Raw genomic sequence first — 24355 nt, 5'->3', positions numbered from 1 at the left:
ATGTGTTAAAATATCATTTTTCACCTGCAAAATTTTTCAAGATTTCTAAGTAAGAGGATTATTATTCTTGGACGGATTATAGTGCGAGAGCCTGGCCCAATAGGCCCATTCCTTTATTTCCCTTTTGTTACTTCTATTTATGCGTTTTCTCTCTACATCTCCTTCCAAGTACTGTATTCAGTTATGATTAAATTTTTCGTTTTTATAAAAACACATCCTATTAACTTAAGGTAACTGAGTTGACAATATTTTTATCAAATCAATCTTGATTTTTATTCTAAAATCTGTTCACTATTAATTTTTAGTTTTATTGACAAGTTTTTTAATTGATAAATAATATTCTATCAATTAATTAACGAGTTGGTTTAACGTTCAGTTGTGTTGATCATTTTCATTAAGTATTTAAGATTTTTGGTGTTTTTTTTAGTTGCCGTACAAACAACTTTTAAATAAGGAAAAGTGTCTTAAATTGTAAATTATTTTTATTTAAGTTATATATATTGTACAGTATAAAATATTAACCGAGTGGTTACAAACAACCAACCGGATATTCAGGTAATCTGTTTATATCTTATTTTGTTTATATTTTATTGGGCTTATATCAGCTTAGAAGGGCCAAAAGCCAGGTAGGTTCCACTTATACACTATTCACTCTACGCTACGATGATCATTGACTAAATATTCAACCAAGAGCCGAGGCTCTTCAAACCACACGCCTAACTTGAGCGTCGGAGTACCTTTTGCAGGTACATCCTCCCACGTCAAGAGGAAGACCGATCGGTTTGTGCCAACACCGATCGGCCAATAGCAGGAGTTTGGAAGCGAGCGAGCGGCCCAGACACATCAACAGGTTAGTCTTTCGGTCCCAAAATTATCCACCGAAACATTTATGCCCCCAAAGTCTGAGTTAAGCGTTTGGCTTTAGCCGTGGTTAACTATAGGACTGATGAGTTTGAGGGAGGCTGCGTTTGCGGAATTGAAAGCGTTTTACAGCTCGACCTTCAACATTAACCGAGCGGGATTTACCGCTCGTCCTTCAACAGGAACCGAGAGGAATTTACCTCTCGGTCTTCGACATTAACCGAGAGGGCTTTACCTCTCGACCTTCGACATTAACCGAGCGGGATTTACCGCTCGTCCTTCAACAGGAACCGAGAGGAATTTACCTCTCGGTCTTCGACATTAACCGAGAGGGCTTTACCTCTCGACCTTCGACATTAACCGAGCGGGACTTACCGCTCGTCCTTCAACAGGAACCGAGAGGAATTTACCTCTCGGTCTTCGACATTAACCGAGAGGGCTTTACCTCTCGACCTTCGACATTAACCGAGCGGGATTTTACCGCTCGTCCTTCAACAGGAATCGAAAGGAATTTACCTCTCGGTCTTCAACATTAATCGAGAGGGCTTTACCTCTCTGCTTTGATCGAGGAGTGCTTCCTAGTGAACGGGCTTTACCGTTCGGCTTTGAGAGGGCTTTACTGTTACCAATAAGGAGTATTGGTAAATCTTGAAGAAATTTGTTTTGATGATGCTACAAGAAGTTTTAGTTGAAGAAGATATTAGAATTAGTTAAAAGCAAGTTGTAGAAATTAAATGTAGTAGGAAATTCTTGTAAACCTTGTAAAACTTGCATTTTTAACTGCAATAATCGATTATGATTAAGCAATAATCGATTATCACAAGTCATACTTGAATAATCGATTATCACTTCATATAATCGATTATCACATTTTTGAAAACCTGTAACGGACTTGAATAATCGATTATCACTTACAATAATCGATTATTCATGGCAGTTGGGAGCTGTCCTTTGGCATTCAGTGTACTTGGCTATATATTTTGATTTGGAGAAATCAGAAGGTAATGTTGTTGAACAGAAGCTCTTGCAGAATACTGTTTGTCAGAGGAAGTTCTCAGAAGCTATAGTTCAAGTTCCCTTGCTTGGTCTCGTGAACAGGAGAGGCTCGTGTGTCGTGTGTCGATAGTCGGAGCAAGCTCTCTTCGAGTTAGCAAGGTGCTCTGCCTGGTCTCGTGAATAGGAGAAGCTCGCGTTTCGTTTGTCGATAGTCGGAGCGGTTCTCTTCGAGTTGGCAGAGTGTTCTTCTTCCTGTTCGTTCGTTGAAGGAAGGTTTATTTATCTGCTTTATTCACTATTTGTTGTAATATGTGAAACCATTTTTAGTGAAAAAGGTTAATCACTATTTATAGTGATTAACGACTGGACGTAGAATCTTTTGATTCGAACCAGGATAAAAATCCAGTGTATCAATTTTTCTACTCTCTATACTCTTTACCTTTTACGCATGTTAACTGTTTGATTAATTTTCTCTAAGAAAATTGTTTTTCTAAAACGAACCATCAAAACTTGATTTGTGACCGTAACACGCTTTCCGAATATTTTATTCCGCTGCGCAACTCTATAACGGTACCGATTGTTCCAACACTGTTAGTACATAAGCCCCCCAAGCCCGAGCATACTTTTATTTTGTGAAGGGATTTGTTAGATGGCCCCTGAATTGCCGGGTCCACATGGAGGTTGACTGGTGTACCTTGGAGGACAAATGGCCGGACGGTTGATTATGCCTGCCATATTTGGCTAGATTACGGACGACCGGTCGCTTGATTAGTGCCAGATTTGGCTAAGTTATGGACGGCCGGTCTCTTGATGATGAGTGCCAGATTTGGCTAAGTTATGGACGGCCGGTCGCTTGATGAATGCCAGATTTGGCTAAGTTATGGACGGCCGGTCGATTGCTGAATGCCAGATTTGGCTAAGTTATGGACGGCCGGTCGCTTGATGAATGCCAGATTTGGCTAAGTTATGGACGGCCGGTCACTTGATGAATGCCAGATTTGGCTAAGTTATGGACGGCCGGTCTCTTGATGATGAGTGCCAGATTTGGCTAAGTTATGGACGGCCGGTCGATTGCTGAATGCCAGATTTGGCTAAGTTATGGACGGCCGGTCGCTTGATGAATGCCAGATTTGGCTAAGTTATGGACGGCCGGTCACTTGATGAATGCCAGATTTGGCTAAGTTATGGACGGCCGGTCGATTGCTGAATGCCAGATTTGGCTAAGTTACGTGCGGCCGGTCCTTTGCTTCGTCGCCCAACCAAGCTGAGAGTTGTTCTCGTTGGAACACTCTTTTTCACATGCTTGGGTTTGGTAGGGCGGACGGTCCTCCGCTTCGTCGCCCAACCAAGCTGAGAGTTGTTCTCGTTGGAACACTCTTTTTCACCAGCTTGGAGTTTGGTAGGGCGGACGGTCTTTCGCTTCGTCGCCCAACCAAGCTGAGAGTTGTTCTTGTTGGAACACTCTTTCACCAGCTTGGAGTTTGGTAGGGCGGACGGTCTTTCGCTTCGTCGCCCAACCAAGCTGAGAGTTGTTCTCGTTGGAACACTCTTTTTCACCAGCTTGGAGTTTGGTTGGGCGGACGGTCTTTCCCTTCGTCGCCATTGTTGCCGGTTACCTGCACCATGAAGGGAACATAGCGAATTTCAAGTTTAAAGAAAGATGTGTTTGTACCTTGTAAGGTCGAAAATATGCTATGGCCAAATGGCCGAGAACAGGTTGAGGCCAAACGGCCGAGACTGTGCTGAGGCCGAACGCTCTTAATCATGTGGAGGCCGAATGGCCGAAATCATGACGAGGCCGAACGGCCGAAGATAGGCTGAGGCCGAACGGCCGAGACAATGCTGAGACCGAACGTCCTTAAATATGTGGAGGCCGAACGGCCGAGACAATGCTGAGGCCGAACGTCCTTAAATATGTGGAGGCCGAACGGCCGAGACAATGCTGAGACCGAACGTCCTTAAATATGTGGAGGCCGAACGGCCGAGACAATGCTGAGGCCGAACGTTCTTAATATGTGGAGGCCGAACGGCCGAGACAATGCTGAGGCCGAACGTTCTTAATTATGTGGAGGCCGAATGGCCACGATCACGCTGAGGCCGAACGGCCAAGGATAGGCTGAGACCGAACGGTCAATAATACGCTGAGGCCGAGCAGGCCGATAATATGTCGAGGTCGAGCGGCCAATAGTGTGTTAAGGCCGGGCGGCCAATAACATGCTGAGGCCGAACAGCCGAGAGTAGGTTGAGGCCGAACGGCCAAATTTGGCTAAGCACCGGGTTTGAAAGGCCAATTGGTTCAATTCAGATTACGTACCTTGGCAGCCAAACGGCCGGACGGCGGATGTCAAATTTATCTGTGGTTGAACAGTACCGGATGGCTAATACTTGAGGTCGGACGGTCATGAATGGGGGCCGTATGGTCAAGTGGCCGAGAAGAAGTTGAGGCCGAACGTTCGAGACTGTGATAAGACCGAACGTTCTTAAATGTGGAGAACGAACGGCCGAGACTATGCTGAGGCCGACCGGCCAAGGATATGTTGAGGCCGAACGACCGAGACTATATGTCGTGCGGCTAGGAAGTACTGTCGATGGGGTTGTCTGTGCTCATTTCTCGTGGTCACCTTTGGGTAACCAAAGTCACACGGCCCCACGGTGGGCGCCAAATGTTTCGGATGTGTCCGGACGGACCCTGTTAAAACACACTTTAATGGACGGACGAATGTTGGCGAGCGGACGGACGCTTTCCCTCCAGCTGATGCAGACCGGGCGGACGTTCGGTTACGGACGAACGCTGTAGAAGATCGGACGGTCGCGCACGAACAGTACTGGCTGGACGAACGTTTTCTGGTGCTTATCTTCATTCCAAGTTGGGCGGACGTCCTCCCACTCCAAGTGCTGCTCCACACTCCCAATTGGGGAGGGGCCGGGTACCTGCTAAAGGCACTCCGACGCTCAAGTCAGTTATATAACAGGGCGTTATATAATGCATGCATGCGTTGCGTTCTAAGCGAACTGTCCAGAAATCATACCTGAGACCTTTATTTATACTGATCGCAATGGGCTTTTACCTTTTGGGGGCCTCGAAACGGCCCAAGAATACCTTAATCTTCATTAAGGACTTTAATGTGCCATTTAGCTTTAACAATGTTATCAACTAAGTGCGGATCGGTTGGGAATGGTGGTCGGTCAGGGATGTTACCCTGGGTGGGCGTCCAGTCCTTGGGCGAACGTCCCATCCTTGGGCGATCGTCATATTTTGGGCGAGCGTCCAGCTCTTGGGCGGACGTTCAGTCCTTGGGCGAACGTCCGGTCCATGGTCGAACGTCCCATCTTGGGCGAACGTCCCATCTTGGGCGAACGTCCCATTCTCGGGCGGACGTCCAGTCATTGGGCGAACGTTCAGTCTTTGGGCGAACGTCCCATCCTGGGCGGACGTCCCATCTTGGGCGAACGTCCAGTCTTGAGCGGACGTCTCGTTCTTGGGCGGACGTCCAGTCCTTGGGCGAACGCCCAGTCTTTGGGCGAACGTCCCCTCTTGGGCGAACGTCCAGCTCTTGAATGGCTAGACGTTCGCCCTCCTTGACACCATGGGCGAGCGTCCATTTACTGAATGGCTGAGCGCTCGATCTATGCCGAGCGGACTCTGCTAGTACATAAGTGATGAATCATTATTTTCTACACTTCATTTAGTTTATTGTACTAGAATTAATCGGGGAATTGTGCTTAATTGTCCAGCATTTTCCCATTTTTACTGATTGTGCTTAATTTGATCAGAAATTCTTATTTTACTTAATTTGAATTATCTGAGTCTAATTATCTACATTATTGAGTGCAGGGAAAATTTTGTAAATATTTTTAGGACATTTGGAAGAGCACACTGTGTTATCTACTTGGAAGAAGCTGCACTGTATTGATTTATTTTGTGTGTTGAAATGGAAAATTTGAAGTAGAATATTGGCTCACTTGGCAACTCATTTCTCCTAGAAGCATGATGAATTGGAAGACATTCCATGGCCATTCAGTTTGGCAAGCCAAAATATAAATTGGAACAAAAAAATGTAGACATCACACGGCCTCCCATATTTTTGCACGTCCAAAGATGCTACAAGATTCAACATTTTGCTTTGGAATAGAAGTGGGAGCCGCAACCTTTCTTTGGCTAACGTACATCTCCAAATGGCTTGGCCATTAATTGAAGAGAAACACACGGAATCCAAAAAGGGGCCACCACTCACGCTTTATTCTCCACTTTATTTTGGAAGTTAGTTAAGGCTTGAAAGCATATCACGGCCAGGAGAATGAAGTGCTGAAATTGATTAAATTAGTATTATTAAGGTGGTGTCACGGCCCACATGAAAAGTTTTGGTGCAGATTTTCTTTTAACTCTCCATGTTCTTTCACTTCAAGTTTTGCTTTTAATTTTTCAAAAGCTCACAGCTTATGGTCCAGCCACACCTTTAGCTTGGAACGTAATTCTTGAATGGAGGAGAAAACAACTAATTAATTTGGAGAGCTGCACAAAGATACATCTAGCTACCTCACGGTTTTTGTCATGGCTTGGAGTGCAGAATTTGTTGCTCTGTATTCTTCCTGTAACATCCCAAATAATGATAATTACCATTAACCAGAACTGATCACATTTACAGAGATAAACAGTGCAGTCTTAAGAATATTACAGTAGCTCAGAATTTTAAAACTTAACATACAGCACGTACAGTAAAATCTGCAGTGTTCAGAATTCATAAAAAAAAATAAACAGAAACCAGTTCTGATTATCCATTCTGTAGAATTTAAATACAGAATATCAAAATACAGTCCAGCACTTGACAGAATTCCAAATTTTCAGATAAATACAAAACAGATCTGCAGAACTATATATATATATACAACTGCCAAAAATACTGCACAACACACTAGACTAAAACTGCTACGGAATCGCGCCTCTACTGTTCAGCTTTTACTTCAACTTCAACCAGGTTTGCATCTTCCAAATTTTCTTCTTCCAGTAATACTTCAAGAGATGCATCACCCTCTGCTCACATCCACAACGGATGATCATTGCATTTTGACAAGACGGATTATACATGGACAGTAAACAGCACCAGGAAAATTGCAAGGGTAAGCTTATATTGTTTAATTAATACAACATACATACAGTTCACAATTTAATTCACAGATACATCAAACAACTTAATCATAAAATTTAACATATAAATCTATATAAAACAGACTGTACTGAACTGTATGAACCATGTAGTTACAGGCGTCCTTGCACCCAAGTGGTGTGGTAGCCGGGATATACCTAATCAGCTTCCACATGCGGTTAATCCTTCGCCCCTGCTAAGTGAGGGATACGAATGACCTCCACTTGAGGTTAATCATTCGCCCCTGCTAAGTGAGGGATACGAATGACCTCCTGCCATTCCCACGCATGACTACCCCCTTCTACGTGAAGATGAGCATCACGGAATATCAGGATGGACCAAGCCATCAGTAACTTGTCCATGTTCATACTTTACAAATTTAGCATTTAATACAACTGAGAAGCTCCTCCATGGAACGCTCATTCAAGTTCAAAATCATATAATCATATCATGTCGTGTTCAACCATCATATCCTTTCATAATTATAATATCTCCATTCTGTATTTCACTCTCTTAATATTAACGTCATGCATTCTTTAATCAAATAAAATGAACTTATCACAGAACCTTTGATTTCACGTTTCTGGACAAAAGAAACGAGTCATTTATTCACTTAATATGCTTCAACTCTTGATAATTTGAAAATACTGATCTTTAGAAGAGATGAATAATACATTGAAAGATTTTAAGTGTAAAGAATCTAGATAGAACCCAAGGAATAAAACCAGTGATAAGTGTTTAGATACACCAGCAATATAATTGATTTCAGAAGAACAGCACTGGCAGTCCAAGTACGAACGTAATTTAACAATTTGGACGAACGCCAGTTATGTTCGCTCAAAATTCAATAATAGGGACGAGCGTTCAGTTTAGAAACCGAACCCCGCTTTGGAACGAACGCTAAGTCAATGACCGAGCACAATCAGAACGAACGTTGGTATAAACCGAACGTTGGGTAGGACGAACGTTTAGGTATATGACCGAACACCAGTTATGAACGAACGTTCAATATAGAAACGAACGCTCTGTAGACGAACGTTCAACAGAAGGTCGAACTTCATTTAGGACGAACGTTATTAAGGACGGACGCTCTACTTAAGGCCGAACGTCACTCATTTATAAAGTTTTAAATATTTAAATATTACTGAGCTAGACGAACGCTCAGATCATCAACTAGGGACGCTCATTCTCGGGCAGAATTCTTTCCAAATGAAAGAATTCTAGTCTAAGTAAGCTTAACTGAAAACCGAACGGTTTAAGACCGTACAGGGACGAACGTCCTTTATCAGTACAGAGACCAGATTTCTCAACTCTTAACAGAATTTTCCAGATTTCGATTTTTATGAACTTGACAACTTTCCTTTCAGATTTAATACATCAAATCATACAGATTTCAACATTTGGATCATTCCAAATATACAATCACCATACTCCATTTATACAGAATCAAATCAATATACATTTAAATCAAAAATCAGCAACAACATATATAATACAATTAAGCAGTGTTCATTCATGACAGATTCAATCGATCTAATCATTCCAACTCTATAACATTCACACATCTTTCATGCGTATCCAAAACAACATGCAAATGAACCAGAATTTATATCTCATATCAGTAAACGTTCATAAGGCTCAAATATCAGATTTCATATACATGCAACTCAGATTATAAAATCAAGCAGTATGAATTAAACATATAAGCTTCCCTTACCCGGATTGAAGTTCCAACTTGTCCTAGATGAAAATGGCTTTATCCAACTATGCTTCTATTATATTCTTGATTCTTCCAAAACAAATCTAATCAAAATTTGCAGAACTCTGAGACTACATACTTGCATGCACTAAAACTCTATTCTTCCAGAAACCTAAGAACGAAATACAGTAAGAAGGCTTACCAGATTGGATTCAGTTTCTGTTTGGTCCAAAATGGAGATCACAGCAGTACTAACATTCCTATGGTGCTGCAATTGTGATCAGAGAGGAAACGTGAGTTTTCTGATAGAGAGAAGTTAAGGATTCTTAGAGAGAAATTTGGAGAAAATGAAGAGTTTGGTTTTCTGAGGAAGAAGATGAATGAGTGTGCAGGTGAAAGGGTTCTCAGAACACTTTGGTTTTGTTAAAGTAACGTTTGCTTGAACAAACATGTCCAAGACTGACACCTGCATACTAAATTCTGATTTGTAAGTTTCTAACGTGACAAGTGGCAGGTGTGCATGTAAGGAGTGGTGCGTTTTTAATGTTGCAGAGAATGATGGTGGTTCAGTTTTCTGTGCATTGCAGAGGTGAAAATCAGAGTTGAAAGTGGGTTTTTTAATTACCCGCAACAGTGACGTGGTGTGTGTGTTAGTGGTGTGATGTCAGGATTAAATTTGCTAATTATCCAGGGTCTCACATTCTCCCTAACTACAAAAATTTTCGTCCTCGAAAATTCAGAATTTACCTATGAATAAGTGTGGATATAAGTCCCTCATTGCACTCTCCACCTCCCACGTTGAATCTCCATTCTTGGCATCCCACACTACCTTCACCAATCGAACATCCTTCCTCTTGTGTAATTTAGTGCGAACATCATCAATGCGGATTGGTTGCAACTCCAGCGTTCGATCAGGTTGTAGTTGAATGTCTTCCAGTTCTAAAACATGAGAGGGATTGGCTATATACTTTCTGAGTTGAGACACATGGAAAACAGGATGAAGGTTTGATAGTTGAGGAGGCAAAGCAAGCTCATAAGCTACTGGTCCAATCTTCTTCAGAATTTGATACGGTCCTATGAACTTGGGAGACAGCTTCTTTGGACGAACAACTCTTCCCACTCCAGTGATTGGATTCAACCTTAAAAATACATGGTCTCCTGCTGCAAACTCCAAGGGTCTTCTCCTCCTATCTGCATAAGATTTCTGTCTGCTCAAGGATGTCTTCAATCTGTCCCGAATCAATTTCACTTTATCAGTAGTTTGCTGGATAAGTTCTGGTCCAGTTAGCACATTCTCTCCTTCCTGAAACCAGCAAAGTGGCGTTCTGCACTTCCTTCCATAGAGAGCTTCAAAAGGCGCCATACCAATGCTAGACTGGAAACTGTTATTGTATGTGAATTCCACCAGTGGCAAGACCTCATCCCATGCGCCTAAATGGTCCAGGACACACGTCCTAAGCAAATCTTCTAACGTCTGGATGGTCCTTTCAGATTGGCCATCTGTTTGCGGATGATACGCAGAACTCATCTGTAGCTTGCTTCCCAATTCACCTTGTAAAGATTGCCAAAACCGAGATGTGAATCTCGTGTCTCGGTCAGAAACTATGCTTGAAGGCACTCCATGAAGACGCACTATCTCCTTGATGTACAGCTTAGCCAAATTTGTCATTGACATCTTCAAATTCACGGCTAAGAAGTGGGCGCTCTTAGTTAATCTGTCCACAATTACCCAGATTGAATCGTGATTCTTGACTGTGCGTGGCAGATGAGTCACAAAGTCCATGGAAATGCTGTCCCACTTCCATTCAGGAATCTCCAATTGTTGAAGCAATCCACCTGGACGTTGGTGTTCAGCCTTGGCGCGTTGACAGGTTAAGCAAGATGCCACAAAGCGTGCAACATCACTCTTCATTCCCGGCCACCAGAAAGATTTCCTAAGATCTTGATACATCTTAGTCATACCGGGGTGTATGCTAAGACGACTATGATGAGCTTCTTCCAATATAATACGTTTCAGCTCTCCATCATTGGGAATGCAAGTTCTTCCCAAATAACGCAACATACCATCCGTTCCAGCATTAAACTCCTTAGCTTTTTCTGAACCGAGTGCATCAAATATCTTCAACAGTTCTTCATCCTCACGTTGCTTCATCCAGATTCTGTCAAACACATCACTAGAAATTCTAAGATTACAGCACCTTATTACGTTCTCTCCTAATTCAAATTGTAATCTTAGATCTCTAAAATTCTCCACCAAGTTCAGCTCCTTCACCATCATCAATGAGACTTGTACTGTATTCCTGCTTAGGGCGTCTGCCACTACGTTGGCTTTCCCAGGGTGATATAGCAGTTCAAAATCATAATCTTTTAAAAATTCCAGCCAACGTCTTTGCCTCATATTCAGCTCCCTCTGATCAAACAAATATTTGAGGCTCTTGTGATCACTAAAGACTTGGAACGTTGATCCGTATAAATAGTGCCTCCAAATCTTTAGTGCAAAAACGACAGCTGCCAACTCCAGGTCGTGTGTGGGATAATTGCGTTCATGAATCTTCAACTGGCGAGACGCGTACGCTACTGCACGTCTCTCTTGCATGAGCACACAGCCCAAACCTTGGTGAGATGCGTCACAGTACACTTCAAATGGCTTGGACGTGTCTGGAATAATCAAAACTGGCGCGCTCGTCAATTTCATCTTCAGCTCCTGGAACCGTTCCTCACACAGATCAGTCCAAGCGAATGGCTGATCCTTTCTAGTCAATCTAGTAAGAGGAGCCACTATCTTGGCGAACCCCTCTATGAAACGTCTGTAATAACCAGCCAGCCCCACAAAACTCCTCACTTCAGTGACTGAACGCGGGCTCTTCCAATCTAACACTGCTTGCACTTTAGAGGGATCTACTGAAATACCTTCAGACGATATCACATGCCCCAGAAACTGCACCTCCTTTAACCAGAATTCACACTTGGACAGCTTTGCGTACAACTCTTTCTCCCTCAACACGGTTAGTACTGTTCTCAAGTGTTCTTCATGTTCAGCATTGGTTTTGGAGTAGATGAGAATATCATCTATGAACACAACTACAAATTTATCCAAATAGGGTCTAAATATCCGGTTCATGTAATCCATGAAGATGGCTGGAGCGTTCGTTATGTCCAAGAGTTAAATAATAATAACTCATTAAACATATAATAAGCACACAGCAAAACACAGTGCACTCATAACCCTACAGTGTCCTTAAGAGAACAAAACTGCTCTGATACCACTAATGTAACATCCCAAATAATGATAATTACCATTAACCAGAACTGATCACATTTACAGAGATAAACAGTGCAGTCTTAAGAATATTACAGTAGCTCAGAATTTTAAAACTTAACATACAGCACGTACAGTAAAATCTGCAGTGTTCAGAATTCATAAAAAAAAATAAACAGAAACCAGTTCTGATTATCCATTCTGTAGAATTTAAATACAGAATATCAAAATACAGTCCAGCACTTGACAGAATTCCAAATTTTCAGATAAATACAAAACAGATCTGCAGAACTATATATATATATACAACTGCCAAAAATACTGCACAACACACTAGACTAAAACTGCTACGGAATCGCGCCTCTACTGTTCAGCTTTTACTTCAACTTCAACCAGGTTTGCATCTTCCAAATTTTCTTCTTCCAGTAATACTTCAAGAGATGCATCACCCTCTGCTCACATCCACAACGGATGATCATTGCATTTTGACAAGACGGATTATACATGGACAGTAAACAGCACCAGGAAAATTGCAAGGGTAAGCTTATATTGTTTAATTAATACAACATACATACAGTTCACAATTTAATTCACAGATACATCAAACAACTTAATCATAAAATTTAACATATAAATCTATATAAAACAGACTGTACTGAACTGTATGAACCATGTAGTTACAGGCGTCCTTGCACCCAAGTGGTGTGGTAGCCGGGATATACCTAATCAGCTTCCACATGCGGTTAATCCTTCGCCCCTGCTAAGTGAGGGATACGAATGACCTCCACTTGAGGTTAATCATTCGCCCCTGCTAAGTGAGGGATACGAATGACCTCCTGCCATTCCCACGCATGACTACCCCCTTCTACGTGAAGATGAGCATCACGGAATATCAGGATGGACCAAGCCATCAGTAACTTGTCCATGTTCATACTTTACAAATTTAGCATTTAATACAACTGAGAAGCTCCTCCATGGAACGCTCATTCAAGTTCAAAATCATATAATCATATCATGTCGTGTTCAACCATCATATCCTTTCATAATTATAATATCTCCATTCTGTATTTCACTCTCTTAATATTAACGTCATGCATTCTTTAATCAAATAAAATGAACTTATCACAGAACCTTTGATTTCACGTTTCTGGACAAAAGAAACGAGTCATTTATTCACTTAATATGCTTCAACTCTTGATAATTTGAAAATACTGATCTTTAGAAGAGATGAATAATACATTGAAAGATTTTAAGTGTAAAGAATCTAGATAGAACCCAAGGAATAAAACCAGTGATAAGTGTTTAGATACACCAGCAATATAATTGATTTCAGAAGAACAGCACTGGCAGTCCAAGTACGAACGTAATTTAACAATTTGGACGAACGCCAGTTATGTTCGCTCAAAATTCAATAATAGGGACGAGCGTTCAGTTTAGAAACCGAACCCCGCTTTGGAACGAACGCTAAGTCAATGACCGAGCACAATCAGAACGAACGTTGGTATAAACCGAACGTTGGGTAGGACGAACGTTTAGGTATATGACCGAACACCAGTTATGAACGAACGTTCAATATAGAAACGAACGCTCTGTAGACGAACGTTCAACAGAAGGTCGAACTTCATTTAGGACGAACGTTATTAAGGACGGACGCTCTACTTAAGGCCGAACGTCACTCATTTATAAAGTTTTAAATATTTAAATATTACTGAGCTAGACGAACGCTCAGATCATCAACTAGGGACGCTCATTCTCGGGCAGAATTCTTTCCAAATGAAAGAATTCTAGTCTAAGTAAGCTTAACTGAAAACCGAACGGTTTAAGACCGTACAGGGACGAACGTCCTTTATCAGTACAGAGACCAGATTTCTCAACTCTTAACAGAATTTTCCAGATTTCGATTTTTATGAACTTGACAACTTTCCTTTCAGATTTAATACATCAAATCATACAGATTTCAACATTTGGATCATTCCAAATATACAATCACCATACTCCATTTATACAGAATCAAATCAATATACATTTAAATCAAAAATCAGCAACAACATATATAATACAATTAAGCAGTGTTCATTCATGACAGATTCAATCGATCTAATCATTCCAACTCTATAACATTCACACATCTTTCATGCGTATCCAAAACAACATGCAAATGAACCAGAATTTATATCTCATATCAGTAAACGTTCATAAGGCTCAAATATCAGATTTCATATACATGCAACTCAGATTATAAAATCAAGCAGTATGAATTAAACATATAAGCTTCCCTTACCCGGATTGAAGTTCCAACTTGTCCTAGATGAAAATGGCTTTATCCAACTATGCTTCTATTATATTCTTGATTCTTCCAAAACAAATCTAATCAAAATTTGCAGAACTCTGAGACTACATACTTGCATGCACTAAAACTCTATTCTTCCAGAAACCTAAGAACGAAATACAGTAAGAAGGCTTACCAGATTGGATTCAGTTTCTGGTTGGTCCAAAATGGAGATCACAGCAGTACTAACATTCCTATGGTGCTGCAATTGTGATCAGAGAGGAAACGTGAGTTTTCTGATAGAGAGAAGTTAAGGATTCTTAGAGAGAAATTTGGAGAAAATGAAGAGTTTGGTTTTCTGAGGAAGAAGATGAATGAGTGTGCAGGTGAAAGGGTTCTCAGAACACTTTGGTTTTGTTAAAGTAACGTTTGCTTGAACAAACATGTCCAAGACTGACACCTGCATACTAAATTCTGATTTGTAAGTTTCTAACGTGACAAGTGGCAGGTGTGCATGTAAGGAGTGGTGCGTTTTTAATGTTGCAGAGAATGATGGTGGTTCAGTTTTCTGTGCATTGCAGAGGTGAAAATCAGAGTTGAAAGTGGGTTTTTTAATTACCCGCAACAGTGACGTGGTGTGTGTGTTAGTGGTGTGATGTCAGGATTAAATTTGCTAATTATCCAGGGTCTCACAGAAACCAGTTCTGATTATCCATTCTGTAGAATTTAAATACAGAATATCAAAATACAGTCCAGCACTTGACAGAATTCCAAATTTTCAGATAAATACAAAACAGATCTGCAGAACTATATATATATATACAACTGCCAAAAATACTGCACAACACACTAGACTAAAACTGCTACGGAATCGCGCCTCTACTGTTCAGCTTTTACTTCAACTTCAACCAGGTTTGCATCTTCCAAATTTTCTTCTTCCAGTAATACTTCAAGAGATGCATCACCCTCTGCTCACATCCACAACGGATGATCATTGCATTTTGACAAGACGGATTATACATGGACAGTAAACAGCACCAGGAAAATTGCAAGGGTAAGCTTATATTGTTTAATTAATACAACATACATACAGTTCACAATTTAATTCACAGATACATCAAACAACTTAATCATAAAATTTAACATATAAATCTATATAAAACAGACTGTACTGAACTGTATGAACCATGTAGTTACAGGCGTCCTTGCACCCAAGTGGTGTGGTAGCCGGGATATACCTAATCAGCTTCCACATGCGGTTAATCCTTCGCCCCTGCTAAGTGAGGGATACGAATGACCTCCACTTGAGGTTAATCATTCGCCCCTGCTAAGTGAGGGATACGAATGACCTCCTGCCATTCCCACGCATGACTACCCCCTTCTACGTGAAGATGAGCATCACGGAATATCAGGATGGACCAAGCCATCAGTAACTTGTCCATGTTCATACTTTACAAATTTAGCATTTAATACAACTGAGAAGCTCCTCCATGGAACGCTCATTCAAGTTCAAAATCATATAATCATATCATGTCGTGTTCAACCATCATATCCTTTCATAATTATAATATCTCCATTCTGTATTTCACTCTCTTAATATTAACGTCATGCATTCTTTAATCAAATAAAATGAACTTATCACAGAACCTTTGATTTCACGTTTCTGGACAAAAGAAACGAGTCATTTATTCACTTAATATGCTTCAACTCTTGATAATTTGAAAATACTGATCTTTAGAAGAGATGAATAATACATTGAAAGATTTTAAGTGTAAAGAATCTAGATAGAACCCAAGGAATAAAACCAGTGATAAGTGTTTAGATACACCAGCAATATAATTGATTTCAGAAGAACAGCACTGGCAGTCCAAGTACGAACGTAATTTAACAATTTGGACGAACGCCAGTTATGTTCGCTCAAAATTCAATAATAGGGACGAACGTTCAGTTTAGAAACCGAACCCCGCTTTGGAACGAACGCTAAGTCAATGACCGAGCACAATCAGAACGAACGTTGGTATAAACCGAACGTTGGGTAGGACGAACGTTTAGGTATATGACCGAACACCAGTTATGAACGAACGTTCAATATAGAAACGAACGCTCTGTAGACGAACGTTCAACAGAAGGTCGAACTTCATTTAGGACGAACGTTATTAAGGACGGACGCTCTACTTAAGGCCGAACGTCACTCATTTATAAAGTTTTAAATATTTAAATATTACTGAGCTAGACGAACGCTCAGATCATCAACTAGGGACGCTCATTCTCGGGCAGAATTCTTTCCAAATGAAAGAATTCTAGTCTAAGTAAGCTTAACTGAAAACCGAACGGTTTAAGACCGTACAGGGACGAACGTCCTTTATCAGTACAGAGACCAGATTTCTCAACTCTTAACAGAATTTTCCAGATTTCGATTTTTATGAACTTGACAACTTTCCTTTCAGATTTAATACATCAAATCATACAGATTTCAACATTTGGATCATTCCAAATATACAATCACCATACTCCATTTATACAGAATCAAATCAATATACATTTAAATCAAAAATCAGCAACAACATATATAATACAATTAAGCAGTGTTCATTCATGACAGATTCAATCGATCTAATCATTCCAACTCTATAACATTCACACATCTTTCATGCGTATCCAAAACAACATGCAAATGAACCAGAATTTATATCTCATATCAGTAAACGTTCATAAGGCTCAAATATCAGATTTCATATACATGCAACTCAGATTATAAAATCAAGCAGTATGAATTAAACATATAAGCTTCCCTTACCCGGATTGAAGTTCCAACTTGTCCTAGATGAAAATGGCTTTATCCAACTATGCTTCTATTATATTCTTGATTCTTCCAAAACAAATCTAATCAAAAATTGCAGAACTCTGAGACTACATACTTGCATGCACTAAAACTCTATTCTTCCAGAAACCTAAGAACGAAATACAGTAAGAAGGCTTACCAGATTGGATTCAGTTTCTGTTTGGTCCAAAATGGAGATCACAGCAGTACTAACATTCCTATGGTGCTGCAATTGTGATCAGAGAGGAAACGTGAGTTTTCTGATAGAGAGAAGTTAAGGATTCTTAGAGAGAAATTTGGAGAAAATGAAGAGTTTGGTTTTCTGAGGAAGAAGATGAATGAGTGTGCAGGTGAAAGGGTTCTCAGAAAACTTTGGTTTTGTTAAAGTAACGTTTGCTTGAACAAACATGTCCAAGACTGACACCTGCATACTAAATTCTGATTTGTAAGTTTCTAACGTGACAAGTGGCAGGTGTGCATGTAAGGAGTGGTGCGTTTTTAATGTTGCAGAGAATGATGGTGGTTCAGTTTTCTGTGCATTGCAGAGGTGAAAATCAGAGTTGAAAGTGGGTTTTTAATTACCCGCAACAGTGACGTGGTGTGTGTGTTAGTGGTGTGATGTCAGGATTAAATTTGCTAATTATCCAGGGTCTCACACTAAACAACCTTGAACATTTCAATACACAAGACATATATATAAAGCTTTCTTTAACTTGTATATTGTGTATTCTTTTTATCTTACAAATAAGAGTGAATTTGACATATATTTTAAATAGTCGACATATATATTTTTTTGACAGTGATTGTGAAACCCTAAATAATTAGTAGTAGTAATTCCCTGTCATCATAATTAATCCACACCACAATCAACGCTTATTCTCATTAAAAACCCACTTTCAAAAGCTGATAAATCCCTCTGCAGTGCACTGAAACCAAGCCCCCATAATTCTCTGAAACCGCTCCACGTCACACGCACTCAGTGCATTAAAAACGCACCAATCCTTGCATGCAAGCACGCCACGTGTTGCGGAAGAAGCTTCCTGATCAGAGGTTGGTGTGCAGGTGTCGGCTTGAGACACGTTCGTTCAAACGAACAAGAAATTAACAAAACTCTAAATTTTAGAAAAAAAAAACCCTTTCACCTGCACTCACTCATCTTCTTCCTCCGAATTCACCCTTTCATCTCCTCCAACTTCTCTCTAGGAACTCCCAAGCTTCTCTCTTCTGTAACTTACCAAAGCTTACTCCTAATCCATTTCAGATACTGCAGAAACGTTCCCTGCACCGTGAGCAGCGTTCTGAACCGAACAGAACCAAGATCTGGACTGGTAAGCTCTCGAACCCTAGAAACCCTTTTCTAAGTTGCATGCAGACCTTAATACAGCTGCATGTTAGAATATACTCTAAGTTTCTTACGTTCTTCCTGGATAGAGTTAGTGAAACGCTTGAGAAAGCACGTTGCGGGTAGGAAATTTTATTTGGGCAAGTTAACAAGTGTTTGCATAGGGAGTTCACTGCTAGACCAGGTAAGGGAAGCTTATAATTTTTAATTGATACTTGTATGTTGTGTAAACTGAATTGCATGTGATAGAAGCATGATATTTGAGCTGTATGGAGGACCACTGTTATGGATTGTGATTCTGATTTTGATTTATCTGTCATGAACGAGCACTGTTGACTGTATTATATATGTTTGGGTGGTTTGAAACTGCATGTTGGTTTGATTCGTATGAGTGATGGATGAATATGTTAATGTATGAGTTCTTAATAGGTTGATTGTGGAATGGGAATTAATCTGGAAGTAGAATTTATAAAGTTTAAAGATTTGAAAATTGTTTGAAGTATAAAGTATATTCTGAGATGTTGAAATCTGGAAATTTGTTAAGTTTGAGAAGTCTGAAAACCCAAATTATCCCCTTGATAATTGACGCTCGTCACTGTACGGTCTTAGACCGTTCGGTTTTTTTTCTTTAAAACAACTTAGAATGGAATTCCTTCATTTGGAAAGAATTCTGCTCGAGAGCGAGCGTCTCCAGTTGATGGTCTGAGCGTTCGTCCAGCTCAGCAGTATTTAAATATTTAAAACTTTATGAATAAGTAACGCTCGGTCTTATACCGAAGCGTTCGTCCTAAATAGCGTTCGTCCTTATGGTGAACGTTCGTCTTTGATAGCGTTCGTCCTTATGGTGAACGTTCGTCTTTGATAGCGTTCGTCCTTATGGTGAACGTTCGTCTTTGATAGCGTTCGTCCTTATGTTGAACGTTCGTCTTTGATAGTGTTCGTCCTTATGGTGAACGTTCGTCTTTGATAGCGTTCGGCCTTATGTCGAGCGTTCGTCCTTCATAGCGTTCGGCCTTATGTCGAGCGTCCGTTCTTAATAAGCGCTCGTTCTTATCACGAGCGTCCGTTCTAAATCTCGCTAGGTCTCATACCTCGCGTTCGTACTAATTGAGTATTCAATTGATGAAATAGCGTTCGTTCAAAGTATTCAAATATTCATTTCTTTACGTTCGTTCCATTCCTGGAATTGGTTTTTCATATGTAAATATCTTGAAAGATAATTCTAAGTGTGCTTGACCCTCCTTTGTACATTAAATCTGGTTCAAGTTTCTATCATGATTATTTTCTAAGTACCAGTACGCTTTAAGTCGAGCCAGTTCATTTAACTGGATCAACAGAAATTACGTTCGTTCTAAGTATTTTTCCTGCGTATCCAGTGAAGTCATTTGGACGTTCGTCCTGATTATTCAGTGGACTGAACGTTCGTTCTTTTATTCTCTTAAAGTTAAAGATGAATTTGATGTTACATTATCATGAATTACGGTGTGAAGACTATATGAATTGAATCTGTGATTATGGATATTGGACGAGCGTTCCATGGAGGAACGTCTCATGTATGTTGAACATTGAATTGGTAAAGTATGACCGTGGATAGCTAATGCTGGCTTGGTCCATCCTGATATTCCGTGATGCTCATCTTCACGTAGAAGGGGGTAGTCATGTGTGGGAATGGCAGGAGGTCATTCGTATCCCTCACTTAGCAGGGGCGAAGGATTAACCTCGAGTGGCAGCTGTTGAGGGTATCCCAGCTACTACATCACTCGGGTGCAAGGACGCCTGTAGCTACATGGTTCATACAGTCCGGACGGTCGTCTTTTATACTTATAAATTTCTATGATATATTATGTTAAATTGTATGTGGTGCGTTTGCATGTGAAATGTTGAATGTGAATGTTGAACGTATGAATTAAATATTATAAGCTTACCCTTGCGTTTTCCATTGTGTTGTCTACTGTCCATGTATCTCCGTCTTGTCAAATGCAATGATCATCCGTTGTGGATGTGAGCAGATGGTGGTACGTCCGTTGAAGAAATGCTGGAAGAAGGAAATTTGGAAGATGCAAATCTTGTGGAAGTGGAAGTAAAGACCGAGCCTGAACACGCTCGTTAAATTAGGACTGAAGTTGTTAGCTTCGATTGAACGTTCGGCCAAGTGTTTTTGTATAGCCGTTCGTCCTAGTTATTGTTTTGCTTCTGTTTAGCGTACGTTAGTATATATTTGAAGCATTCGTTTTAGTTTCCCTTGTAAGCGTTTATGCGCGCTTCCCTTGTACTGGTGTCGTTCGGCTTTTAAATCTGAGTTAATGCAAAGACTGCACTGTTTATATTATTAATTGTAATTAATTCTCAATTATGGTAATTACTATATTTTGGGATGTTACAGTGATTGATCTTAATTAATAATTTTAGAGGTTCAAATAATATTTTTAAGGTTTAATCCTGACAACTTGACAACTTTTCTCAAATAGATTCTTTATATTTTTCTTTCATCTTAATTGAATTCTAATTTTTAAAAAATTGAAACAATTCAGTGTTTGTTTTTAAGTTCCATACTAACATAGTTAATATCAAGGGATAGAATTAGATCATATTTTATTAAATAGATTAGATTGAACTATTTATTAAATAGTTAATATTGAATACCGATCTTATGGGTGGTGATATACTCACCTAATATGTCAATCAAGTGGGCAATAAACTCCAAATTAGTAAACATTTGAATTAAAAGCAATTTTCTTTTTGGTCAAATCAAACATTTTTGTCGATGATTTCTTGAGAATTGTCATTTCAGAAAGGCTTAATCAACTTAACTAGGCTAGAATCATAGCAAATGGATAAACTTCAGTCAATTAAACATTGTTGCAGAGTTAAGAATATCTCCAAAACAAGTATATGAATTCTTCAGATAAAGCTGCGCCTATGATCATAACATGTGATTGCTTGCACTATTGATGTGTTTCACCATTGTAACTTTCCGGCAATTTATTTTGGAAAACTTTTCTGAAGGGCTTTCGTTAGAAGAGGTTAAACTCTAATACCACTTGTAATGCCCCGACAATTTACAGGGAATATCGATCGCCAATGTGCTTTGTCCTCACCACACCGTACTGGGAGAGGCTAAGCTCTGATACCACTTGTAACGCCCCAACACGCTTAATCATGGAGTTCTTATGAGGTAGGCTACCAAAAAGCAAATGCATTTAGTGATATGAGTAGCCAAATCAATCCCTTTAAGATATCCTTCAAATGTATAGTCTCATACCTATACAGTCTCTAGATCCCTCTCATTCCGGTGTATGTTTGATTCGTTCATGTGCCTCTTCCACTGAAAGCCTGTCAGGAACCGCTCCTTGTCAGTGCCCCTTGCATTTCGTGTCTCTTGCATCGACGATCACTCCCCGCCTTCATCAGTGCCGGATGTCACACTAATGCTAAGTGAAATACAATATTCACAAGACTAATCAAAAAAGCCAGAAGCTCTAGCTACCTCGGTGCACCATTTGGTGTTCTTAATGTTCTTAGTACTTTCAACAACTTTGAATATATAGAAAAGGATTTGATGTAACAATTAAAAGTATTAGTATTGTTGAATCTTTATATAAAATGTATATATATATATATATATATATATATATATATATATATATATATATATATTGCTAAAATTATTGTTATGTCTACTCTTTAGATACCAAGTATACTATGCTGTTTAAACTTTTTCATTTCAGAAAAGTAACCTTTTCAATAAAATAAATTATGATTTCAACCTATTTAGACATTTATTTAAAAAATTGTTTTTTATAACTAAGGTACAACAGAGACAAACTTAATTTTTTTTTTCATACATTATATCAAATTTTTATATGAATATTATAAAAATTATTAAAAAAATAATCAAAATAAATAATAATAATTATATAAAAATAAGATAAAGATATAGATAAAGATTAGTAAAGTGAAATAAATAATAACAAAAATATAATTCAATTATAATTTAAGAAAAGAATAAAAATATTTTCGAAATGCGTGTTACATATTTTCTCATGATATAAGTAGTATTTATATTGTAGAAATGATCAAAATTATATTAATGTTTTGCAAATGTGAGAAAATTCCTTAACTTTTACTTTTGTAAAAAAAAGTTTTGTAAAACATTTATAATATATGATTTCATAACTTAACTAATTAATCGATACCAAATTTATTTATAAATATGTTTTGTTGATTTTATTCTAATAGATAGAGATGGTATAAAATATTAGTATTTTCTCACATCAAATTAGAGATATTATTTTTAAATTTAAATTAAATGAATTAAATATTATATATATATATATATATATATATAATTAGGTTTGGTTGAATTGACTACATTTTATTTTGTTTTTATAGTTAAAGACTAAGAAATTTACACTAGCGTCTTGTTGAAGTGGAAATGTTTCATTATCTTCTACGGAAAGAAATTTAATATCTCCTAATCCAAGAAATGAATAAAGAAATCTAAAGATAGATTTAGGTAAAGAGTCTTTAATCATTCAAATAAGGGAGTTTTTCATTTTTCGAGCCAAACACTTTCTCTTTCTTTCTTCGAGAGTTCGATTCTTACCATCATTCCCCTTCGTTCACCAGCATTTCACTAGCAGAGGCCCTCTCCATCAGCTAGCGTGACCGTCAGTCACCGTGTTGGTGATTGGCTGTGTCGAAATCATGTGCCCGTGATTGGGTGTGTCGCAATCGTCATGGAGTTCGTCCATCGCAAAGATTGGTTCAGCGCTTGGTTTTGCAGTTAAAGGATGCCGATTGTCATCGAGGGGTGGGCTTCCACTTGCTGTGATGTGTTTGTTCTTCTTACAGAGTTGTTGTTCGAGGGTTGTTCTTGGAGGGGTCTTGCTGGAGTGTGGTGTGGTTTGTGCATGTGAGCGAGCTTGTCTAAATCATCTTGGTGGAGGTTTTGGGTTGTCTTTCTTCCCCTGCCGTTGAGGTAAGTAGGTTTTGATAAGTGTGAAAATGAATTGTTTTTATACTTATAAATGAGCTCAATCTTATAATTATTCATGTTGTTCCTCATTGAAAAGTTATAATAGTAAATTGTTATGTAAAATATTCTACAGGAATATTATTTAGACTGTCAGCCAATTTTCGCAAAGCGAAAGCCAAAATTTGCACTGCCAGAAGAAGGAAATTCGCATAGTGCACCAGTACATTTGATTTGCACTGAGCGAATTAATGAAGTTAAGTGACTTTAAAAGACGTGACAGAAAGACAGAAACATTCTTCTAACAGAAGTTCCGGACAAAAAAAAGAAACGAAAACATCTCAGGAACTTCCAGAGACTACTTCAAGGCATCAAGACATCATTTTTGCAAGGGATTGCTTCAAATGTGTACGTTTAGATGACTAGGAGTAGTTTTTCTTTCGTTGGAATTGGATGTAATGAATTTACTCTGGTGTAATTTTCTTGTTTAATATATCGTTGTTCGTTCATATGCTCTTTCTTGAATTTACTATCATTATATGGAAATATAATGTTATTTGAATGTTTCTGATTACTGGAAAGTAACTTTGAACATGAACATAGATAGAGCACCTAAGTGATTTGGGATCTAGAGATAGACTCAATAACTTGGTCATTCTTAACATCGGACTTAATGCAAATTGTATGTTAAATTGACTAAGGAATTAGCATTTTGATATATTAATTTAGAACTAGTTGCTAAGGGATTAGGACTAGTATGCCTTGATGTGAATGTTTGAATGAAATAATAATATATTGTACAGAGTTTTATTTTCATATGATTCATGAACCCAATTCCAACAAAGTTTCTTTTATGTCTAATTGAGTTATAAAAGAAAGAATTGTCATGTGTTGCACAAGTCCCATAGGAGAACGATACTTTGAACTTACTCTATATTACTTGGAACGATTTGGTATACTTGCCAAAAAGTTACAAGTTTTTGATTAAA

The 24355-nt window shown here is 39.0% G+C and overlaps 3 long non-coding RNA genes across 3 annotated transcripts; 1 reads left to right on the top strand and 2 right to left on the bottom strand.

The window, feature by feature from the left end:
- Positions 1-12131: 12131 nt before the first annotated feature.
- Positions 12132-14325, bottom strand: LOC148195327 (uncharacterized). Its single transcript, XR_015780624.1, has 2 exons — positions 14241-14325; positions 12132-12411 (listed from the first exon to the last, which is right to left on the bottom strand). It is a non-coding gene; the product is annotated as an uncharacterized LOC148195327 (long non-coding RNA).
- Positions 14326-14926: 601 nt separating this feature from the next.
- On the bottom strand, positions 14927-17279 carry LOC148195326 (uncharacterized). The gene is made up of 3 exons (XR_015780567.1): positions 17210-17279; positions 17026-17111; positions 14927-15196 (listed from the first exon to the last, which is right to left on the bottom strand). It is a non-coding gene; the product is annotated as an uncharacterized LOC148195326 (long non-coding RNA).
- Positions 17280-22850: 5571 nt separating this feature from the next.
- LOC148195325 (uncharacterized) lies at positions 22851-23875 on the top strand. The gene is made up of 2 exons (XR_015780572.1): positions 22851-23372; positions 23503-23875. It is a non-coding gene; the product is annotated as an uncharacterized LOC148195325 (long non-coding RNA).
- Positions 23876-24355: the final 480 nt, after the last annotated feature.

Source organism: Vigna umbellata, chromosome 7 (assembly GCF_029865625.1).
Source record: "Vigna umbellata cultivar VRB3 chromosome 7, Vumbellata_1.0, whole genome shotgun sequence".
NCBI classification, from domain to species: domain Eukaryota; kingdom Viridiplantae; phylum Streptophyta; class Magnoliopsida; order Fabales; family Fabaceae; genus Vigna; species Vigna umbellata.
The sequence above is the reverse complement of the archived record's forward strand: the minus strand, read 5'-3'. Positions and strand labels throughout refer to the sequence as shown.